This window comes from Scyliorhinus canicula, chromosome 15 (genome assembly GCF_902713615.1).
Source record: "Scyliorhinus canicula chromosome 15, sScyCan1.1, whole genome shotgun sequence".
NCBI lineage: Eukaryota > Metazoa > Chordata > Chondrichthyes > Carcharhiniformes > Scyliorhinidae > Scyliorhinus > Scyliorhinus canicula.
Genome location: NC_052160.1, coordinates 47,955,583 through 47,976,807, shown reverse-complemented (window position 1 = coordinate 47,976,807; position 21,225 = coordinate 47,955,583). Strand labels below are relative to the sequence as shown.

The window sequence follows — 21,225 nt, the reverse complement described above, 5'->3', positions numbered from 1 at the left end:
GCTTGCTGCTACATGCCCCAGGCTCAAGACTGCCTGTAATATCCCACGCCGGTCTGGGCAAAACCACAGATAGCAGGAGGGCCAGTGCTCCAGGCGCCCTGGTTGAGGTAGGCATCAGTCCTGGGGCCAGGCCTTGCATGTGATGACTCTGAAGCGGCAGAGGGTGAGGTTAAGATGCAATTAAACAGTTTGGCAGTGCCCCGTGTTGTCACTATTCGTGTTCTGATACAGGTTAATGGCTATATCCTCCAAAAAGAATTGGATGCGGGAGCTGCCGTTTCTGTGGTGGCGCAGAGCACACCCGAAAGATGTGATGTTGGGTGATTTGGACATTCTGAATTCTCCTTCAGTGTATCGAACAGGCGCGGTGACTAGGGGATTTTCACAGTAACTTAATTGCAATGTTAAAAAAGCCTTCCTGTGATACTAATAAAGTTTATTATTATTATATCTGATTAAACGGGATGTGCACACTCTGAATTTGGGTGACATGGTGGCTCATTTGGCCATATATACTGGGGAACGACTAAATATTGTGGGCGCAATGCTTATTCCGGTAGTTTATGTGCGCCAATCGGTTCACTTTCCCTCGTGGTCATCCAGGGAAGCAGCCCTAGCCACTTGGGTCACAATTGGTTACACCAGCTGCAGTTGGATGGGCAACATATCCTCCAAGTGTGATCTGGCAGTCTGTGTGCGATACTGAGCAAGTTCCCCGAGGATTTCCAGCCTGGCTTGGGTACCATTAAAGGGGCTGTGGCCAAGATCCAGGTGGACCTGGAGGGCGGCCCCTATATTTTCGTGCTTGCCCATTTCTCTCTGCTTTAGTGGAGAAAGTTGAGTCAGAATACAGTCGCTTGAATAATTTGGACATCATTTGGCCTATGCATTCCGCCGATTGGGTGGCACCGGTGGTCCCTGTCATGAAGCTGGATAAGACATTCCGCCTCTGCAGAGACTATAAATTTACAGTGAACATGGTTTCAAGGTTGCACCGTTATCCTTTACTCCACATCGAGGATCTTTATGCTACATTGGCCGGTGGCTGCACATTTACAAAATTGGAAACGAGCGACGTTTATCTACAACTGGAGCTTGATAGGCCCTCACGGAGGTACGTCACAATCAATATGTACAAGGGTCTTTATGAGTACATCTGGCTGCCGTTCAGAGACCACGGACCAGGAATATTTACAGAACTCAAAGCAATGTTGAAGGGCTTTTTCCTGAGTATGGGGTCTGCCTGCGTGTTTCACGCAAAATAAATCGATTATTTGGGGCATCAGGTGGACTGAGACAGTCTGCACCCAGTCGCCGAACGTGAGAGCCCCGCCCCACAAGATGCCACAGGGCTTTGCTTTTTTCGTGGATTGGTCAATTATTATGGCAGATTAATCCTAAATTTGGCACCTGTCCTGGCCCCCCTTCATTTGCTGCTCAAGAAACACCAGCCTTGGGTGTGGAGCAAGGTACAGGATGAGGCATTTAAGAAAGTTTGGGGTGTTGATGCATTTTGATCCTTCAAAGCCATTATTCATCACATGTGATGCATCACCGTATGGGATTGGGGCAGTCCTGTCTATTGGATGAGCGATGGCCGTTAACGTCCGACTGCCTTTGCTTCACGAATGCTGGCTGCAGCTGAGTGAAAATACACTCAAATAGAAAAGGAAGGTCTGCTTGTCGTATTAGGCGTGAAACGGTTTCATCACTACATCTGTGGCTGCCATTTCTTTACCGTCACGGATCACAAGATGGTGCTGGGCCTCTTCCGTCGAGCGATTGCGCATTTCTTATTCCTCCCATGGAACCCAGAGCTCCTAACAGACAACAGGCCACTTTCACGAGTGAAGAATATGCCACTTCCTTGAAAAGCAATGGGATTCACATCTCCACACTGCACCATACCATCCGGCATCAAATGGCTTGGCAGAGAGGGCCGTGCAGACAGATAAACAGGGGCTAAAGAAACAGACTTTGGCTTAATGGACGCCAGGTTGGCACATTTTTTATTCTCATACAGAACCATGCCACACACAGTAACTGGGGTAGCACCCATTGAGATACCAATAATAATAATATTATAATCTCTTATTGTCACAAGTAGGCTTCAATGAAGTTACTGTGAAAAGCTCCTAGTCGCCACATTCTGGCACCTGTTCGGGGAGGCTGGTACAGGAATTGAACCATGCTGCTGGCCTGTCTTGGTCTGCTTTCAAAGCCAGCGGTTTAGCCCAGTGTGCTAAACTAGCCCCTAAGGTGGGAGGAGATTATGTAGATCATAAACACCAGCATAGACCAGTTGGGCCGATTGACCTATTTCTGTGCTCTATATTACTCAGGCCAGGAAGGTCCCCAGTCTTGATTTCGGGTATATGCCAAGCCAGTTGGTTCCAGCCACTGAGTACTGAACAAATGCAGGTCTGGTGCTTGGTTCACTGAGGGGAAAACTGCTGGGAGCCTTGCCAGGGCCCAAGAGCAAATAAGTACCTTCCCTCAATCAGCACCCTCAGTAGAGAAGGAAGTGGGTCAGTGACATTCATATTCCATGGGTTCATGAAACATTTAAAAAAAATAAATTTAGAGTACCCAATTCATTTTTTCCAATTAAGGGGCAATTTAGCGTGGCCAATTCACCTAGCCTGCACATATTTGGATTGTGTGGGGAAACCCACGCAGACACGGGAGAATGTGCAAACTCCACACGGACAGTGACCCAGAGCCGGGATCAAACCTGCGACCTTGGCGCCATGAGGCAGCAGGGCTAACCCACTGCGCCATCGTGCTGTCCTGGGTTTGTCAAACATGTGACAAAGTTACAGTGTTAAAACTTTATGTCGTAGAATCTTGAAGCATTGAAGGAGGCCATTCAACTTATCATGCTGGAATTTAGAAAAAAACTATCTAATTGATCCCACTCCAATGCTCTTTTCCCACACCCCTGCTACGGTTAGTGAATTTCAAATCATAACAACTTGTTGAGAGAAATTCTCACCTACCCCTGCTTCTGTTGCCAATTAACTTAAGTCTATGGGCGCATTTTAATTTTTAAAAAATCAGAGTCTGTTCTGGGCAAGACTAGCGAGGCTGTTCCCGGTGTTATGGGTTCCAAGCTGGCCGTGCCAAGGTGCCCAGGTGGCACCAGCAGTGCCAGGGTGCCAGCCTGTCCAGAGGCCGCCCAACCAGGGGCCTCCGATCACCCTGGAGACCCCCCCTCCCCCCAAGTGCCATTCCGTCTGGTCCCCATTTATGGAGACCAGTGTTAATGCCACCCAGCTGGGGTCTCTTGGCAAGGACTTATGGTGGGGCAGTTAAAGGTACAGTTGCCAGTGATGGAGCGAAGAAAATCAGGGATGCAATGACCAGAATTTGAGTACTGTGGTTACTTTGAAGGATTGTGGGGCTGGTGCAGGTTACAGAGATAGGGAGGGGGATTTGTGCCATTGGTAATTTCCCTATTGGTGAAGGTGAAAAAAAAAAGGAGCTGCATATGATGACTTTTATATGATGCTCCAAAGCACTTCACAGTTAATCAAGTACTCTTTGGTGTAGTCATGGTAATGTAGGAAAATGTGGCAGCCAATTTGTGCACAGCAAGGTCTCACATAGAGCAATACGATAATGACCAGATTATTTGTTTTTTAGCACTGTTGGTTGAGGGATAATACAGACCAGAATGCCAGGGAGCCCTCCTCTACCCTTCAAAATAGTGCCATGGGATCTTATACATCAGAATTTCAAAAGGACATAGATAAGTTGGTGGGTAGATAGGTGGCAAATGAAGTTCAATGCAGAGAAGTGTGAGGTGATTTATTTTGGTAGAAAGAACATAGAGAGACAATATAAAATAAAAGTTACAACTCTAAAGAGTGTGCGGGAGAAGAGGGGCCTGGGTGTATATGTGCATAGGTTAAAAGTGGCAAGACAGGTGGCGAGAGCAGTTAATAAAGCATACAGTATCCTCGGCTTTATTAATAGTGGCATAGCGTAGAAGAGCAAGGAGATTACACTAAACTTGTAAAAGATATTAGTTAGTCCTCAACTGGAGTATTGTGTACAGCCTGGGCACCATGCTTTGGGAAGGATGTGAACGCATTGGAGAGAGTGCAGAAGAGATTTACAAGAATGGTTACAGGGTTGGAAACTGGTTCTGAAGATAAATTGGAGAAGTTGGGATGTTCTCCTTGGAGAGGAAAAGATTAAGAGGAGATTTGATAGAGGTGTTCAAAATCATGAGGGGGCTGGACAGAGTTGATAGGGAGAAACTTCCTGTTCTTAAAAGGGTCAAGAATGAGAGGGCACAGATTTAAAGCAATTTTCAAAAGAAGCAAATATGATGTGAGAAAAAACTTTATCACACACCCGAGTGGTTCTGGTCTGGCATGCACTGCCTGGAAATGTGGTGGAGGCAAGTTCAATCAAGTCATCACACTCCTATTATTAAGATTTTTCATCAGCTGCAAAACTAGTGTATGGATACACCCAGGGCTTCCCTACATCCAGCCCTTTCTAGGCTACGAACCCTCAATCTTGGGTTTATAAATATGGTGCCAAACAAAAATGAATTCAGAAATGAGTAAATGTACAGCACAGTTACTCAGAGCTCCTGTATCTTGCACCAGGACCTGTGTACATAGGAGGAGTGAAAGAAACACCATGAAGTTTTCTTTTTCATCTATTAGTTCTCAGGACAACCCTGGTAAAGCCAGCAATGTATTCCCGTCCCTGAAAGAAACCTTTGTAATGGTTTTGATACTCTGAGTAGCTCACTAGGTTATTTCAGAGGCCATCAAGAGTCAACCACATTGGTGTGGGACTGGAGTCATAAAGAGGCCAGACCTGGTAAGACTACGGGCTTACTTCCCTAACGAAAAAGAAGCCCAACCTGTTTAATTTTTCCAGATATCTACAATCTCTCAAGAATGGTACCATCCCTGTGAATGTTTTTTCATTTTCTCCAGTGCTCCTCTTTCCTTTTTATTGTATGGAGACCACAATTCACATTCTTTCTTTCTCATGATTATCAATTTTCCCTTCTCTGTGACTTCTAGATGTGTAAATCAACATTCAACACACCATAATCCAATCTTTCCCAAGACCTTAAAGCTGTAGAACGCCTCAGCTGCCCCAGTATTTACAATCTGCAGGCTTCAATCGTTAATTCGTCCTTTACCTCATCTACTCCCCCATTCCTTTCAACGTGGCAGAGGTTTTAGCCTGAAGGGCCTTTAACTGACATTCTTTGATATTTTAATTAATTTTTTAAAACAATACTTTTGGTTGCCTTTGGTTTTGTGACTGATTCTATTTAATAGCCAAAATTACTTCAGTGTTCTTAGGGTCATTTAACTGCAAATGATAATCATCATTAATCAGGATCCTGCGCCTGTGCAAGCCTAACCATTCACCTATCTGATAGATTATCTTATTGATTGATGCAAATCTTAAAGGAAATGTGGTAACTCACAAAGAGTCAAACACACTCTATAAATGTTTCATGGGCAGAAAGCCTGGATTCAATTATTTTAGATTAAAACCTCAAGCACTCATTCATTTTAACGTATGCTGCCTTTTAGTTGGAGCCTGATTACAAATTTATGATTTTAATTTATCACCTTAATCCTGCAGCACTGCCTCAGCCTGGGCTCTGTGAACCATCTTTCACCCAGAATGACAAAGTGGATCAGATCACCTGATTCAGCACAGTTAAAAAAACCCTCTTCGACCAGACACTAAAATCTCCCGCACTAGAAAAAAAAACCTCCAGCCGGGAAACTTCACTCCAAAATCATTTTATATAGTTCAAGAGCTGAGAGGTCATACCTATCAGCAACAGTTGAACAGGCCAGTGCTCTTTTCTCTAGAAAGGTGTAGGCTGAAGAGTGATGGGACAGAGGTCTTTAAAATTATGAATTGTTTTGAAAAGGTAGACATAGAGATGTTTCAATATAGGGGAAGTCCAAAACTAAGGGCCATAAATATAAAATATTCACACATAAACCTAATGGGGAATTGAGGAGAAACTTCTTTATCCTGGAAGTGCTTTAGAGCGTGGAACTCGCTACCATATTGAATAGTTGAGGCAAATACCAAAGATACGTTTAAGGAGAATCTAGACAGTACATGAGAGGAAAAGGAATAGGAGGATGTGCTGAGATGAATTATTTGAAAGGAGCTGAGAGGAAGCTCACATGGCGCATAATAAACACTGCTTTAGACCAACTGGGCCAATTGGCCTGTTTCTTTGCTGTACTTTGTATGTAATTCTATGTGAAGAAAATGGAGGAACAATGGAGCAAACTCTTCTAATCCTGTAATTTAAAAGATTGTGGGCGGGATTCTCCGCTTGCTGACACCAAAATTGTATTCGGCGATCGGGCGGAGAATCCCTTTTGACGCTGAAATCGGGGGCACCGCTTGTTTTTGGATGCTTCGCCCCCTCCAAAATGGCGTCATCGGTGAATATGCCGCACGCCTTAGGGACGGCCTCAGGACGTCACCTGAAGGCCCTCCCCCGATGCTCTGCTCCCTATGGGCCGACTTCCCCACGACGTGGGACACTTGTGCTCTGAGTTTTCGTCAAACTCGCTTGCCGGCTGTAGACTGTGTACAGCGCCGCCACAAGTCGGTGGGGGGAGCCATTCTGCTGGCTGGGGGGACTTCGGCGGGGGCTGGGGGGACTGGTGGGGATCGTCTGGGGATGGCGAGAGGGGGGTTAGAGGGGGGAACTACCTGGCAGGCTGGGCCCATGCCCGGTCGGTGCTATGCTGTACGGCGCGACCGCTGCAGGTCGTCGCCATGCGCATGCGCGGCTACGGACCCGGAAATTCTCCGGCTGTTTCTGTCGGGAATGCCAGGGGTTTTATGTGGTTTCCATCGTAAAACTGGACATTGCCTCTGGACATAGCCTCAAAATTGGAGAATCCAGTCCTGTGTTTTCCCAACCTCTGCTGACTTTATGCAGAATGTTGTTCAGTCAAATTCATCCAAAAGGAGTGTTCAATTTATTATTTAACAGCCAGTGTCCATTCTGATCCAGCAGTAGGGGAACGCTGTGGTTATTCAAACTGATATTTCCTTCTAGATTGTGTTTGATATACAAATGACATATTGAGGGAAAAAATGGTCTTAAACTCTTCTGTGATTATCATTATTTTTATTTTATTGCAGCCATCTGTTTATTAAAAACCAATGTTGGTCAATTAGCCTGAGTGCTGTTTGCAGTGCCGGTGATCTACTAGAAGGCGCTTAGCAGTATTCCACTCATTGGGTAACAGTACTAAAGAAAAAGGAGCGGAAGAAATGAAGGAGGATGACCCTTGTCAGATCCTGACAGGCCCAAAGCAAGTCGGGCGGTCCTTTGAATAGGAATGATCAGGATTAAGATGTTTCTGAGAAGGGTTGGTTTTTCTGTGAAGGAGAGGGAGGAAAAGAAGACAGACAAGAGGATGAACAGTTTCATAGGTCTTGAAAGAACTCAGGATGTCCCAAAGTGTTTTATAGCCAATGAAGTACTTTTTGAAGTGCAATCACTGTTGTGATGTAGCAAGTTCAGAGGTTCAAAGGGCAGCACGGTAGCATTGTGGATAGCACAATCGCTTCACAGCTCCAGGGTCCCAGGTTCGATTCCGGCTTGGGTCACTGTCTGTGCGGAGTCTGCACATCCTCCCCGTGTGTGTGTGGGTTTCCTCCGGGTACTCCAGTTTCCTCCCACAGTCCAAAGATGTGCAGGTTAGGTGGATTGGCCATGCTAAATTGCCCTTAGTGTCCAAAATTGCCCTTAATGTTGGGTAGGGTTACTGGGTTGTGGGGATAGGGTGGAGGTGTTGACCTTGGGTAGGATGCTCTTTCCAAGAGCCGGTGCAGACTCGATGGGCCGAATGGCCTCCTTTTGCACTGTAAATTCTATGTAATTCTATGTAATGCTGGACAGGACTAAGTAGGATTGATGGGAATTATCCTCGGGTGGAAGGTGAGAAGCCCACACCCCCTTAGGAGGCATAAATTGAAGTTAAAGGCTACTCTGCAGAGATTAGTGTCTTGTCCCATCAATCCTTTGTGGACACAAATGCTGTACAAGTTAACAATCCCACCAACATGAGGGAGGTCTTTATTTGTATATGTCAATGATATTTAGAAACATTTATTAATTTTTCCATGATATTTAGAGCACAGAAACAGAGGGCACAAAAGGGAACAGAATCCCATAGTGAACACATTTAGTTGCGTGTTTCCCAGAGCTCAGTGCCAAGAAATGCATGGCTATTCAACGCGACTTGCATTATATAAGGGGCCTGAACGGGGAACGCACAGCTAAGATTGCACAGAGCCCCGTTTTGTGCAGTGGGGAGAACTCCCCAGTGTAGCGAGAGATCGGGCGTAATCTTTAATCGGGGCGTCCCGATTTCCAAGGCCCCCAAAGCGATCCCCGACCTCCCCCCAGCCTGAACACACAATGGGGGGGAGGGGTGGTGGTCCCCTAATGCACTATGGGAGGGTCCTGTCCTGCCTGCCACCCCCCCCACCCAGCACACACGCAGCACACCACTGGCCCGATAGCATGCAAAAAATGCCAGCGTAGCACCTGGCACCACCCATGCCAGCTGGCAGTGCCACCTGGACACCATGGCAGTGCCAGTCTGGCAGTCAGGTGGCACTGTCAAGGTGCCAGGCTGGCACTGCCAGGGTGCCCAGGTGGAACCAGCAGTGCCAGGGCACCACCCTTCCCAAAGGGCATGTAGCTGGAGGTCTCTGATCCCCTGGGAGACCCCCACGGGCACTGGCATCGACCTGGCAATGTGGTTGCAGTCATACCTGGCACAAAGGAAGATGATTGTGGCGGTTGGAGGTCAATCATCTCAGCTCCAGGACATCACTGCAGGAGTTCCTCAGGGTAGTGTCCTCAGCCCAACCATCTTCAGCTGCTTCATCAGTGACCTCCCTTCCATCATAAGGTCAGAAGTGGGAATATTTGCCGATGACTGCACAATGGCCAGCACCATTTGCGATTCCTCAGATAATGAAGCAGTCCTTGTCCAAATGCAGCAAGACCTGGACAATATCCAGGCTTGGGCTGACAAGTGGCAAGTTACATTCATGCCACACAAGTGCCAGGCATTGACCATCTCCAACAAGAGAGGATCTAACCATTGCCCCTTGATAACCAATGGCTTACCATCGCTGAACCCTCCACAATCAACATCCTGGGGGTTACCATTGTTCAGAATCTGAACTGGACTAGCTATATTAATACTGTGGCTACCTGGGCAGTCAAAGGCTCGGAATCCTACAGCGAGTAACTCACCTCCTGATCCCCCAAAGCCTTTTCACCATCTACAAGGCACAAGTCACGAGTGTATTGGGTCATTCTCCACTTGCCTAGATGAGTGCAGCTCCAATGACACACTTAAGAAGTTTGACACCATCCAGTACAAAGCAGCCCGCTTGATTGCTCCCTCATCCACAAACATTTAAACCCTCTACCACTGATGAACAATGGCAGCCTTGTGTACCATCTACAAGATGCACTATAGGAATTTAAGGCTGCAGAACCCCTCGTTTCCTCCAAAGAGCTTCAGGGAACCCCAATCATTCTCATAATTTCGAAGCCCCTTTTTCCATGAAATAGGTGTGGACATAGAAATCAAATTTAAGCAAGTCTTTTCCAGTTGTGTCTATGCATATATTAGGAATTAGGAAAAAGCACACAGTCACAAATACATTCGCCAGCTACATGGCCCTCTCGCATTAACCCATGGCCAAGCCAACCTCCCTTAGCCCCTGGAAGTCATACCGACTTTAGGAGTGGGTAATCTGGTAATAATTTAAAAGTTCTCTTATTTAACAATACTTAAGTCTTACTTTTTGTCATTGTTAATGGGAAGAGTGAAACTGGAAAGCTGATTCACATATTGGACACGTGCACCTCTCTCTCCCTCATGCTGACACTTCCATCTCTTTCCCACATTCACACACACCTCACATCATGCACTCATCCCTCTCGCTCACACACACTCACTGCTTTCTCACCCACACTCACCCTTTTCTCTCTGACATACTCACCCCTCTCTCGCACATTCACCCCTCTCTCATGCACACTCACCCCTCTCTCTCGCACACTTTCATCCCCTCTCACGCATACACCCATCTCACACACTCTCACCCCTCTCTCATACACTCGCCCCTCTCTCTCATACAGACTCACCCCTCGCTCTCATACGCATTCACCCCTCACTCTCATACAGACTCACCCCTGTCTCATACGCATTCACCCCTCGCTCTCATACAGACTCACCCCTCTGTCTCATACAGACTCACCCCTCTGTCTCATACAGACCCACCCCTCGCTCTCATACAGACTCACCCCTTTGTCTCATACAGACTCACCCCTCGCTCTCATACAGACTCACCCCCTGTCTCATACAGACTCACCCCTCTGTCCCATACACGCTCACCCCTCGCTCTCATACAGACCCACCCCTCGCTCTCATACAGACTCACCCCTCTGTCCCATACACGCTCACCACTCGCTCTCATACAGACCCACCCCTCTGTCTCATACAGACTCACCCCTCGCTCTCATACAGACTCACCCCTCGCTCTCATACAGACCCACCCCTCTCTCTCATACACACTCACCCCTCTCTCTCATACACACTCACCCCTCTCTCTCATACACACTCACCCCTCTCTCTCATACACACTCACCCCTCTGTCTCATACACGCTCTTCCCTCGCTCTCATACAGACTCACCCCTCTGTCTCATACAGACTCACCCCTCTGTCTCATACACACTCACCCTTCTCTCTCATACACACTCACCCCTCTCTCTCATACACACTCACCCCTATCTCTCATACACACTCACCCCTCTCTCTCATACACACTCACCCCTCTCTTTCATACAGACTCACCCCTCGCTCTCATACAGACTCACCCCTCGCTCTCATACAGACTCACCCCTCTCTCGCACACACACTCACCCCTCTCTGTCACACACACTCACCCCTCTCTGTCACACACTCACCCCTCTCTGTCACACACACTCACGCCTCTCTCTCACACACACTCATCCCTCTCTCTCACACATATGCTCTCCCCTCTCTCTCACACTCACTCCCCCCTCTCTCACACACACACTCACCCCTCGCTCTCATACAGACTCACCCCTCTCTCTCATACACACTCACCCCTCTCTCACACACACTCACCCCTCTCTCACACACACACTCTCCCCTCTGTCTCTCACACACACACTCCCCTCTCTCACACACACTCTCACCTCTCACTCACACATACTCTCCCGTCTCTCACACACACTCATCCCTCTCTCTCACACACACTCTCCCTTCTCACTCACACACACTCTCCCCTCTCTCACACACACTCATCCCTCTCTCTCACACATAGGGTCACCCTCCCTCTCTCACACACATGCTCGACCCTCTCTGATAAACACAGTCTCCCTCTCCCTTGTCACATGCTTGCCCCTGTCTCACACACGCTCGACCCTCTCACACACTCTCCCTTCTCTCTCTCATACACACACTCTCCCTTCTCTCTCTCATACACACACTTACCCTTCTCTCTATCACACATATACGCTTACCCTTCTCTCTCACACACATGCTTACCCCTCTTTCTCAAACGCATGCTCACCCCACTTTCTCACACATGCATTCAATTTAACTAAATGGGAACAAAGTCCCAAAGCAGCACGTTCAGTCACATGTTTCTCATTAGATCTCGCAAGGCTTTGCGAGTTGGGAAGATCCCGGGAGCAGGGTCTCCCAGATTCTATCGGCCACATTGTGCCATGGTGCACTGTTTTCCAGGCGCAATGTGGTCATTTGATCATGTCCACATGCTCACCTCTCTCTCATACACATGCTCACCCCTCCCTCTGACACACATGCTCACTCCCACCTCTCTCAAATATGCTCACCCCTCTCACTCTCATACAACCACACACATACACACACGGATCCTCTCTCACACAGACACACACATATTGATCTTCACATAAACACACTCTCTCCAGGGCCCAAATCCCCCACCGCTCCTTTCCCGAGACCACGCTGCAGCCCCTCCTCCCCGCCACTTCCCCACAATGCCGCCTCTTCTCCCCCTCTCTCTATGGGGTGGCCTCCTGCCTCAGGATCAATCCTCATTGTTGGCTGTGGACTTTTCTGCCCAGCAACAGTGAGATGGAATAAATCAAATGGGCCAATCAGAGAAAAGACTCTCATGCCATTGGCAAGAGGCCTTACTCTGATTGCCCTATTTCATTGCTGTAATTATTTTTGAAGTTGCTCAGTTGCTCCATTTGAGCTAGTATTTGTCAGTCACGTGACGCACATGGCAGCTGCCAGCTCTGCGAATCCCCTGGAAATCCTTCATGGATCCCTGGGAGTCCACGGACTCCTGTTTGGGAACTCCTGATCCAGATCTTCTCCAGCCATTTTTAAAGCAGAGCCTGCAGCTGTCAAGTGCGTCATGTGACTGACAAAAACTAGCTCAAATGGGGGCTACTGTCGACGGAACACCACATACATATTACGTTCTAATGCTACTGGTACAACAACCCAGCTTTGACTCCAGCATGTTTGATTGTAATTTAAAATATTGCAAGATAATTCAGAGACTAAATTTGGATGATCATGTCAATCCAGTACAAATCATCTACTCTTTGTAAAGTGTCAGTTGCCCTCTAGCCTAGATCCAATCCGCTGACTGCTCTACACAAACTAGCTCATTATAATCTTTTAATATTTTCTAATTTTTTTAAAATTTGCTACAGCAATGTTACAGCAGCTCTCAAAGGATTGAGAGTGTAATATAGAGACGGCACCAGATGGCTTCAAGTATTACTAGGCTGCTCAAGTAGATTAGAAATGTCTTCACAACCTCAGGAGTATGCAATACCCTTGAAGACACCAGTATCTCTCTATTTTTACAATGTAATAACATAAAATAATGTAGTTTCTTTGTTTATATTTACTTTTGGAATTTGCAACTGTTTCCAATGTCATCTTTCCAGCTCCTAGTTTCCTGTTCTGAAACCTGCCAGCTTATTTCAGTTTTGATTAACGATATTATTTCAATTTCCTTCCACCCGTTCTGTATGGCACTGAACCTCTTCCTGTTTTTGTGATACCCATTTTCTGGCACTACTCAGATGGGAGAGAGAGGAAATTGGGGACCTCTCTCCACTGAACAGCTCTCTCAACTTTGTCTTACGTTATTAGAAAGAAAGCATCTTTGATGACCTCAAGATGACCCAAAACATTCTACAGCCAATTAAATACTCTTTAATTGTAGTCACTTTTGCAATGTAGGAAATGCAGTAGAGAGCAAGATTCTAAAAAAGCAATGTCATATTGTCCCAATAATCTGTTGTTTTTTTAGTGATGTTGGTTTTGGGATAAATATGTCCAGCACACCAACTAGAACTTTCCTGCACTTCTTTTATATAGTGGTCACATTTCCACCTGAGAGGGCACATAGGACTGCAGTACAATACTCCCTCAGCACTGCACTGGAGTGGCAGCCTGAATTTTGTACTCAAATCTCTGCAATGGGCCTCAAATCCACACGAAGCAACAGAGCTATGAGTTTAGCTTGGCTGACTCCTGACTATTAGTCAAGTACCCGTTGTTAATTTCTCCAATACTTTTATCAGTAAATATGGAAATTTTCAAATTAAAACAAAATATACCATTTTCAAAAGGACATCCTTCACCTCTCCCATACCTTTGGAATCTCCTACAACCTTACAGCCCTTTGAGATCCTTGTGCACCTCCAATTCTGGCCACTTGAACATTCCTAATTTTAATTTATCCATCTTTGAAAGCTACATCTCAGTTGCCTAGCCCTCCAAGCTCTGAAATTCCCTCGCTGAACACCATCTCCTCTCCTCCTTTAAGATGCTCCTTTAAGTTTACTCCTTGACCAAGCTTTTGGCTACCTCTCCAAATATCAATATCAAAATGGGTTCAATAATGCTCCTGTGTAGCCCCTAGGAAAGTTTCATTACAATAGAGACGCTATATAACAACCACTTTATCTGGCATCCCAGCAGTTGGTGGAGTCCACATAACCAATGTCTACAAGCCCCTAAGAACCAGCTAGGAGCAGCAAGTTTTGCCCACCCTCCCCCACCCAGCTATCTATGTGGAGAACTTTTTAACAGCCACCATTCAGACTAGGGATACCCAGTACTGGACCGTGTGAAGTGCTTGCAGAGTGGGCATCCAGAAATTATCTGAAACTTGTATACTACCCCAAACAGCGAGGAACATTCCATTCAGCCAGATGGCATAGGGATTCCTCTCCTGACCTGCGCTGGATAAATTCTCTTGATGGGATTTCCCACCCTGCACAGAGCCTCGTCTTAGATGACTTCCCCCACAGCCAACACTGTCCTCTATTCATTCATATAGACTTACATGTTCTAGGACTCAACAGACCCAAGAAAATGCAATGTAACTTCCAGAAAGCCAACTGGACAAGATATAGTGAAACCTTGGAACTCAGAATCTCAACAATCCCACTACTAAACATCATTGTTGACGATGGATATAACCCATAGATATCTCATGCTGAGATGAAAAAAGTGCTCCCTCTGAAAGGCATATGAAGCATCAGGGGACCCAGAGGCAGGAGAGCATCTGATCGAGTCCCTCAATGCCTCGTGCCGCACCAAATGGGAGGAAACTGTGGCAGAGCTAAACTTCATACACTCCAGCTGGAGCCTAATCCATTGCCTTGTAGCAGCCCCAAAGCCACCCACTCAAAACCACCCCTCAAGTTATTCCCAAGAATGTTTCCAGCCGCATGCTTGACATAGCACACCTGGGCAAAAACACTGAAAGAAACATCCAAGGTGAATTAAGACAACAGTATTGACATGACAGAGAAGACATCAGGCCTGCCCCCTTTAAGATTACATAACTAGAGAAGCTCCTACAGGGTTTGAAGTCTGACATGGCAGCAGTTTGTGACAATATCCCACTAGAATTTATCAAACACCTGGAGCCCCAAGCTCTTGATTTACACAATGGTCATAAATTCCAACACCATTCCAAAGAAATGGGGGGGGGGCAGCAAAAGTCATTGCCAAACCAAAACTGCGAAGAGACCCCTTACTTTCAGCTAGCTACCGTCCAATCTCTCTCCTATCAGTCCCATGGAAAATCCTTGAATGACATCCTTCAACGCCTATCACCAAACGACCAAGCTGGTTTCCAAAAGGACAGCAGCACAGGGGAGCAGATACTGCACCTTACCACCTACAGTGAAAATAACTTTCAGAAAAACTGTAGACAGGTGCTGTGTTCCTCGACCTCACAACTGCCTACGACACCGTTCGGCACCCTGGTCTCCTCCTGAAGCTGTCATGGCCCTCCACCTCTCAGGTGACTAAAAGCTTTGGAACATTGTTGGACAATTGAAGGTTCAGAGTTCACCTTGGACAGGCAAAATGTACATGGAAAAGTAAACCAATGGACTCCCCCAAGGCTCAATACTTGCTCCAATCCTGTTCAACTTTTATATAAGTAATCTTCCAAAAATGATCTTCCGAAATTCATATATGCCAACAACAACTGCCTCACAACTCAAATCCTCAACATCGACACCTTGGACAAGATCTTAAACAAGGACTTGTCAAAACTTGAACAATACTGTAACACCATGGTGTCTCAAGCCAAGTCCTGCAAAAACAGTTTCCAGCTTATTCCATCTTACATTGCAAAAGCCAATAAAGAGTTAACATCCAAATGAATGTCTACAAGTTAAAGCACCAGCCAACTGCAACACACAGCGGGGTGACGTTAGATAGTAACTGACTTTCTGGGAACATCTAAAAACAACTGCAGCCAAGGCCAAGTCCAGAAATAACTTGATTGCCAAACTAACCAGCTCAACATGGGGGTGCTGCTACCCCCACCCTCCGAACCTCAGCACTCACACTCTCATATTCAGTAGCAGACTCTGGTCAAGATCATCACACACACACACAGTTGACACCCAGTTGAATGCTACCATGCCTACCATTACTGGAACACTATGCTCAACACCAATTCCTTGGCTCCCTGTCCTGGCAAACATCACCCCTCCATATATCCATTGACATGCAACTCACAAAATGATAGAAAATGTTTGCAGTGTTCCTCACTTGCTATTTCATACTGATCTATTCAGCCACCTACGGGAAGACTCCCATCAAGAAGGACTATCTGGAAAAACTGTCCCACAAAGGACTTAAATGCAAATTCCACCTGGACAAATGAAGAGGAATCACTGGACATGACCAACAAGTACCTGAGTGGATTATCTGATTTTGAGGCTATGTTCTCACGACGGCATAGGAACGGTGGCATTTTATGCCTGGAAATTCGGCACAAAATGGCCAGGGATCTTCCGTGTAGCTGGGGGCTAGCATGCTGCAGCATAGAGCACCCAGCTCTAGCTGCCATTACGGCCCGGAGAATTGCCGGGTCCATGCCCGCTCATGTCGGCAGCCTGCAGCGGCTGCGCCGTGCATCATGACGCCGGTCTGTGAAAAAGTGTCCCCCTTTGGTCGGCTTGCGTGCCCCGGAACACCCCCCACATTGCCCAAGCCCCTGACAGAGTCCCCCCTGCCCGCAGATCAGCCCTCTCCCGACTGTGGCGGCACTGGACTGAGTCCTCAGTCGCCACTCCAAGTTCCTGACAGGTGAGACCATGAGAGACCCATGCTGTCGGAGACTCAGCCGGTCGGGGGCAGAGCGTCGGGGGGCGGGCCTCAGGTAATGTCCTGAGGCCGTCGATACTCCGCTTTGGAGGGGGTGGCGCATCGCAAAAGCAGCGCTGCACTCGATTTGGTTCAGTGTCAATCGAAAGCACTTTGCAGCCGAAGATTCGTGCCCAAGAGGAGCTTTATTGAGGGATATTACTATCATCCTCCTTTGCATGGAAATTTAATTCACATTGGTAGTGAACTTCACAAATCATCTCTGGAAAGGGGCAATGCTATAACTGTAATTATGCAAAATAAGTGGGAGCTCTGCATGGTTTGTACCTGTGCTGTGATTGATGCTCTCACCCTTACTATTCTGAATAAACAGGAATTGTACATTGTGCACAGAGCTAACAGTATAGTTATACTAGAGCTAACAGCATCAGTTATACTAACTGTGGTCTGTGCTTTCTCATTCAATCGGACTATTGTGCACTGTTAGTCCCACAAACACCATGATTGATGCTCTCCTTTTTTGTCCATCACCCACTGAGGGCTCCATGCAGTTAGATGGGCAAACATAGATATTAATGCCGAACGAATGAAAGTAAAGAAGATTTAAAAAGACACCTGGAATACAGAAACAATGTGAGTCAGTTTGGGGCAGCACGGTAGCATGGTGGTTAGCATAAATGCTTCACAGCTCCAGGGTCCCAGGTTCGATTCCCGGCTGGGTCACTGTCTGTGTGGAGTCTGCGCGTCCTCCCCGTGTGTGCGTGGGTTTCCTCCGGGTGCTCCGGTTTCCTCCCACAGTCCAAAGATGTGCGGGTTAGGTAGATTGGCCATGCTAAATTGCCCGTAGTGTCCTAAAAAGTAAGGTTAAGGGGGGGGGGGGGGTTGTTGGGTTACGGGTATAGGGTGGATACGTGGGTTTGAGTAGGGTAATCATTGCTCGGCACAACATCGAGGGCCGAAGGGCCTGTTCTGTGCTGTACTGTTCTAAGTTCTAAGTTCTAAATTCCAACAGATTTGATCCCAGCCCTGCTGCTCTGAAAGGGGACTCAGCCTTTAGAAGGAGGGAGGAAGTGCACTCAGGGACCTCCTAGTGGTTGGCTAAATAATTACATTGCTAACTCAATGTGTAACCTCGTGGTTACTCAAAGCAGCAGAGGAGATCTCAACCTTAAATTTGACTCATTCTACATGTAATCTGAGGACACCCAAGTCTAAATATAAGAATATTCCATATGCCAGATCAATATGCTGAAACATCCATTCTCTACATCACTGGCACAGCGTGGCAGCAGTCTGCACCATAGACGAGAGGCATAGCAGCAACTGACTAAACCTCTTCAACAGCACTTCCCAAACCACGACCACCAAGGAAGACAAATTCAGCAGAAAACAGCCACCTCCAACTTTCTTCCAAACATTGTAAAGCACTTTGGGATGTCTGGTGGTCATGATAGGTATAATATAAATGTGACTCTTTCTTTCTTTTCAAATCACACTCATCACGACTTGGACATATATTGGTTGTTTCTTCACCATCTTTGGACCAAATTTCTGGAAATCTCCATTGGACAACATTCTGGGAGCACCCTCACCGCACAGACTACAATTGCTCAAAAAGAAGGTTCACCACCACCTTCTCAACTATGAACAGACAATAAATGCCGGCAACGATTGCCACCCTGCTTATGTCCACATCCCAAGAATGAATAGAAACATATATAATCCAGAAGAGATAGCATGTGTCCCTGTAATCCACCCCAATCAAACACTTTTTTTGGACACCAGCTAAAAGGGCCTATTGTTAGGCTTCAGCAATGCCTTTGGAAACAGATTTTCAGGCTGTTGACCCCAAAATGCTACCCCAAACATTACAAACATGCGAATAATAACAGGCAGGAAAAGACACTCTGGGCCATCCACCAATCTCACACAGGTGTGGTGGTCTTGTACATCACAATATGTACGCCCTCCACCTCACCCAGAAAGCACGGGCCCTATTCTCCTCAAATAATTCTAAGTTAATTTGTGGTGGGGTTTTCAGGGAGATTCCTACCGGCTCTACCGACGAGTTCAATGACAATTAGTCGCTTTTTGGGCCCTGAGGAGTTTCACACAGGTTTAGCCCCCATTAGAATTTTTTTAGCATTGGGGAGCTGAACTTAAAGATTGGGCCTCCATTTTAAAAGGTGCCCTGATCTCTAAGTTTGCTTGTGGGTCCCCCACACTCCCCACCCATGGACAATGTCACCACCCCACACACATGGACACTAGCGCACACCCCGCAAGTGAGGACACCCCGCTATGGGGTCCCTGGGAGACTCCCTCTCCAGGACCCCCCTATTTACCCACCCTTCAAACCTCCGTCCTCCATCCTCATTTCATGGGCATGGCCCCTGACCCTGGCACTCGGGCACCCTTATACTGTCACCTGGTACCCAGGCAGTGCTCCTGCTGGCTTGGCAGTGCCATCCAGACACCTTGGCAGTGCCAGGGTGGCAGTGCCAAGTTGCCCGCATTGCAGGTGGAGGGCCAGGGAGCCACCCTGCAATTACCCTGACCATCCTTGGGTCTCTGATAGCTGGGAGACGCCCCCAGATGCCATTCCACCTGGCCCACGTTTGTGTGGACTAGCACTGATCGATGCCCAGCTGCAGCCTCCCTGAGGAGGCCAAAGAATCGAGGGAGGCCAGTAAGTAGGTTTACGGTCTACCTCCGCGATTCTCCAGCCGGGTTGCACTCAAGCGAGAGCCAAACGCAGCCTGATATTTGCGCCTCATGTTTTCGTGAGAGAGATGAGTGAACAGATTTAAAATCCCAGGTTATTTTGGGAAGAAGAAAAATCTGGGAAATTCTTCACAAGCCCTCTTCGAAAATCAAAACCAGTAGAAGAGATCACTCTGCCATGATTAATGGCTACAAAGAACCAACCTTATGTAAAAGGTAATTTCTGCTCCAACTAGAAACTTCAGTTCTCGTTTGAAGGACTAAATAAATGGGCCAATTGAATCAATGTTACACCCTATTAAAACTGCCAACTTCATTCATGCGGTGCAAGGTGGAGAATGTGAGAGATATTTACTGTCATGATTGTAAATAGATCTCGGCAGCACGGTGATGCAGTAGTCAGCACTACTGCCTCACTTCGACGAGGACCCGGGTTCGATTCCGGCCCTGCGTCACAGTCCGTGTGGAGTTTGCAAATTCTCCCCGTGTCTGCGTGAGTCTAACCCGCACAACCCCAAAGAAATGTGTAGGAGTCGATTGGCCACACTAAATTGGCCCTTAATTGAAAAAAAAGAGTTGGGTACTTTAAATTAAAAAGAAAATAAATAAACACAAAATGTGATTGTAAATTGATGGAGGCTCTGGACAAGATGGTTTCAATCACTGCATTATATTCTAAACCAATCCCAGTAGCACACCCAACAAATTAACAAGAGCACTTCGACTCTCTCAATACTTCGATTAATTTAATCGTTCATATAGTCACCCATTTCTCACCAAAGTTAATTCTTTAAAAAAAAGGAAAATGAAAAGATTTACTGGACAGAGATGTTGAGAGTGTCGTTTCACCAGAAGTAGTTTTATCAGTGGGGTGGTTCTCTGCTTCTGAGAGATCTATATGTTTTCTTCAGGTTTTCTCTTTAGTTTTGATCTTACATGATTCAGGTCTCATTTTCTCTATTACAACTCCTGGACCCAAAGTTGCGGATGTGGGCGCTGTCTCCTGGCCAAAAGATCTTGTCTGCCCTCAAGCTATCATGGTTTTCCGTCTGAGCTTCTTGCTTTGACTCTACCTTCCCACTCAAGTTGGGCAACATTGAACTGATTATGATCCGGTGGCGCCGACCCATTCATAGTTCTGCTAGCGCAACTCATGTTGTAGTATATGGCATGGTTCTATAATTAAAGAAGAACCATGCTAGTTTTGTCTTGAGCGAGCCTGTGATTTGCTTTTACATGCTGCTCTTAAATATTTGGACACCGCCCATTCAGCTAGGCTGTTTGTGGATGGATGATATGGTGCTGTATGGATGTGTTTCACTCCATTAGTCTTCATAAACGCCTGGAATTCCCTACAGGTGAATGGAGACCTATTGTCTATTATGAGGACCTCCAGTATTCCATGGATGCTGAATGACTGTCTACTCTATGATGTCTCTCTATGGTGATGCTGCATGTATTGGATGTTATCCAATGCACATTTATTCATTTGGAATGGGCATCAATTATAATTAGAATCATAGATCCCATGAATGGTCCGGTGAAATCTTTATGCATGCAGTCTCCCTGGCCATTCCTACAGTAAGGCCAAAAGGCCAACACTGTGAGATTCTGATTCTCTTGGCAGGATGGGCACTATCTCACCATGTTCTCAATGTCCACAATGAGTCTGGGCCACCTTGCAAGCATCTTCATTTTTGTGACTCTCGGATTGCTGCTATGTAGCTCTTGTAATATGGCGCTTTGACCTGGGAGTGGAACAAT

The 21,225-nt window shown here is 46.7% G+C and overlaps 2 protein-coding genes across 10 annotated transcripts in view; both read left to right on the top strand.

Annotated features, from left to right (window-relative positions):
- Positions 1-21,225, top strand: part of LOC119978064 (protein ELFN1-like) — a 427,227-nt gene that overhangs the window by 302,764 nt on the left and 103,238 nt on the right. The gene's annotated exons all lie outside the window — the stretch shown is intronic.
- The window catches only part of elfn1a (extracellular leucine-rich repeat and fibronectin type III domain containing 1a), a 157,124-nt gene that overhangs the window by 121,483 nt on the left and 14,416 nt on the right, over positions 1-21,225 (top strand). The window contains exon 1 of one of the 5 annotated variants that reach the window (XM_038819432.1): positions 36-107. The exons of the other annotated variants lie outside the window; for them this stretch is intronic. The gene's annotated coding sequence lies outside the window, so the exon portion shown is untranslated. Of the gene's footprint in view, positions 1-35; positions 108-21,225 lie in introns of those variants that run through there. 5 annotated transcript variants of the gene reach the window in all.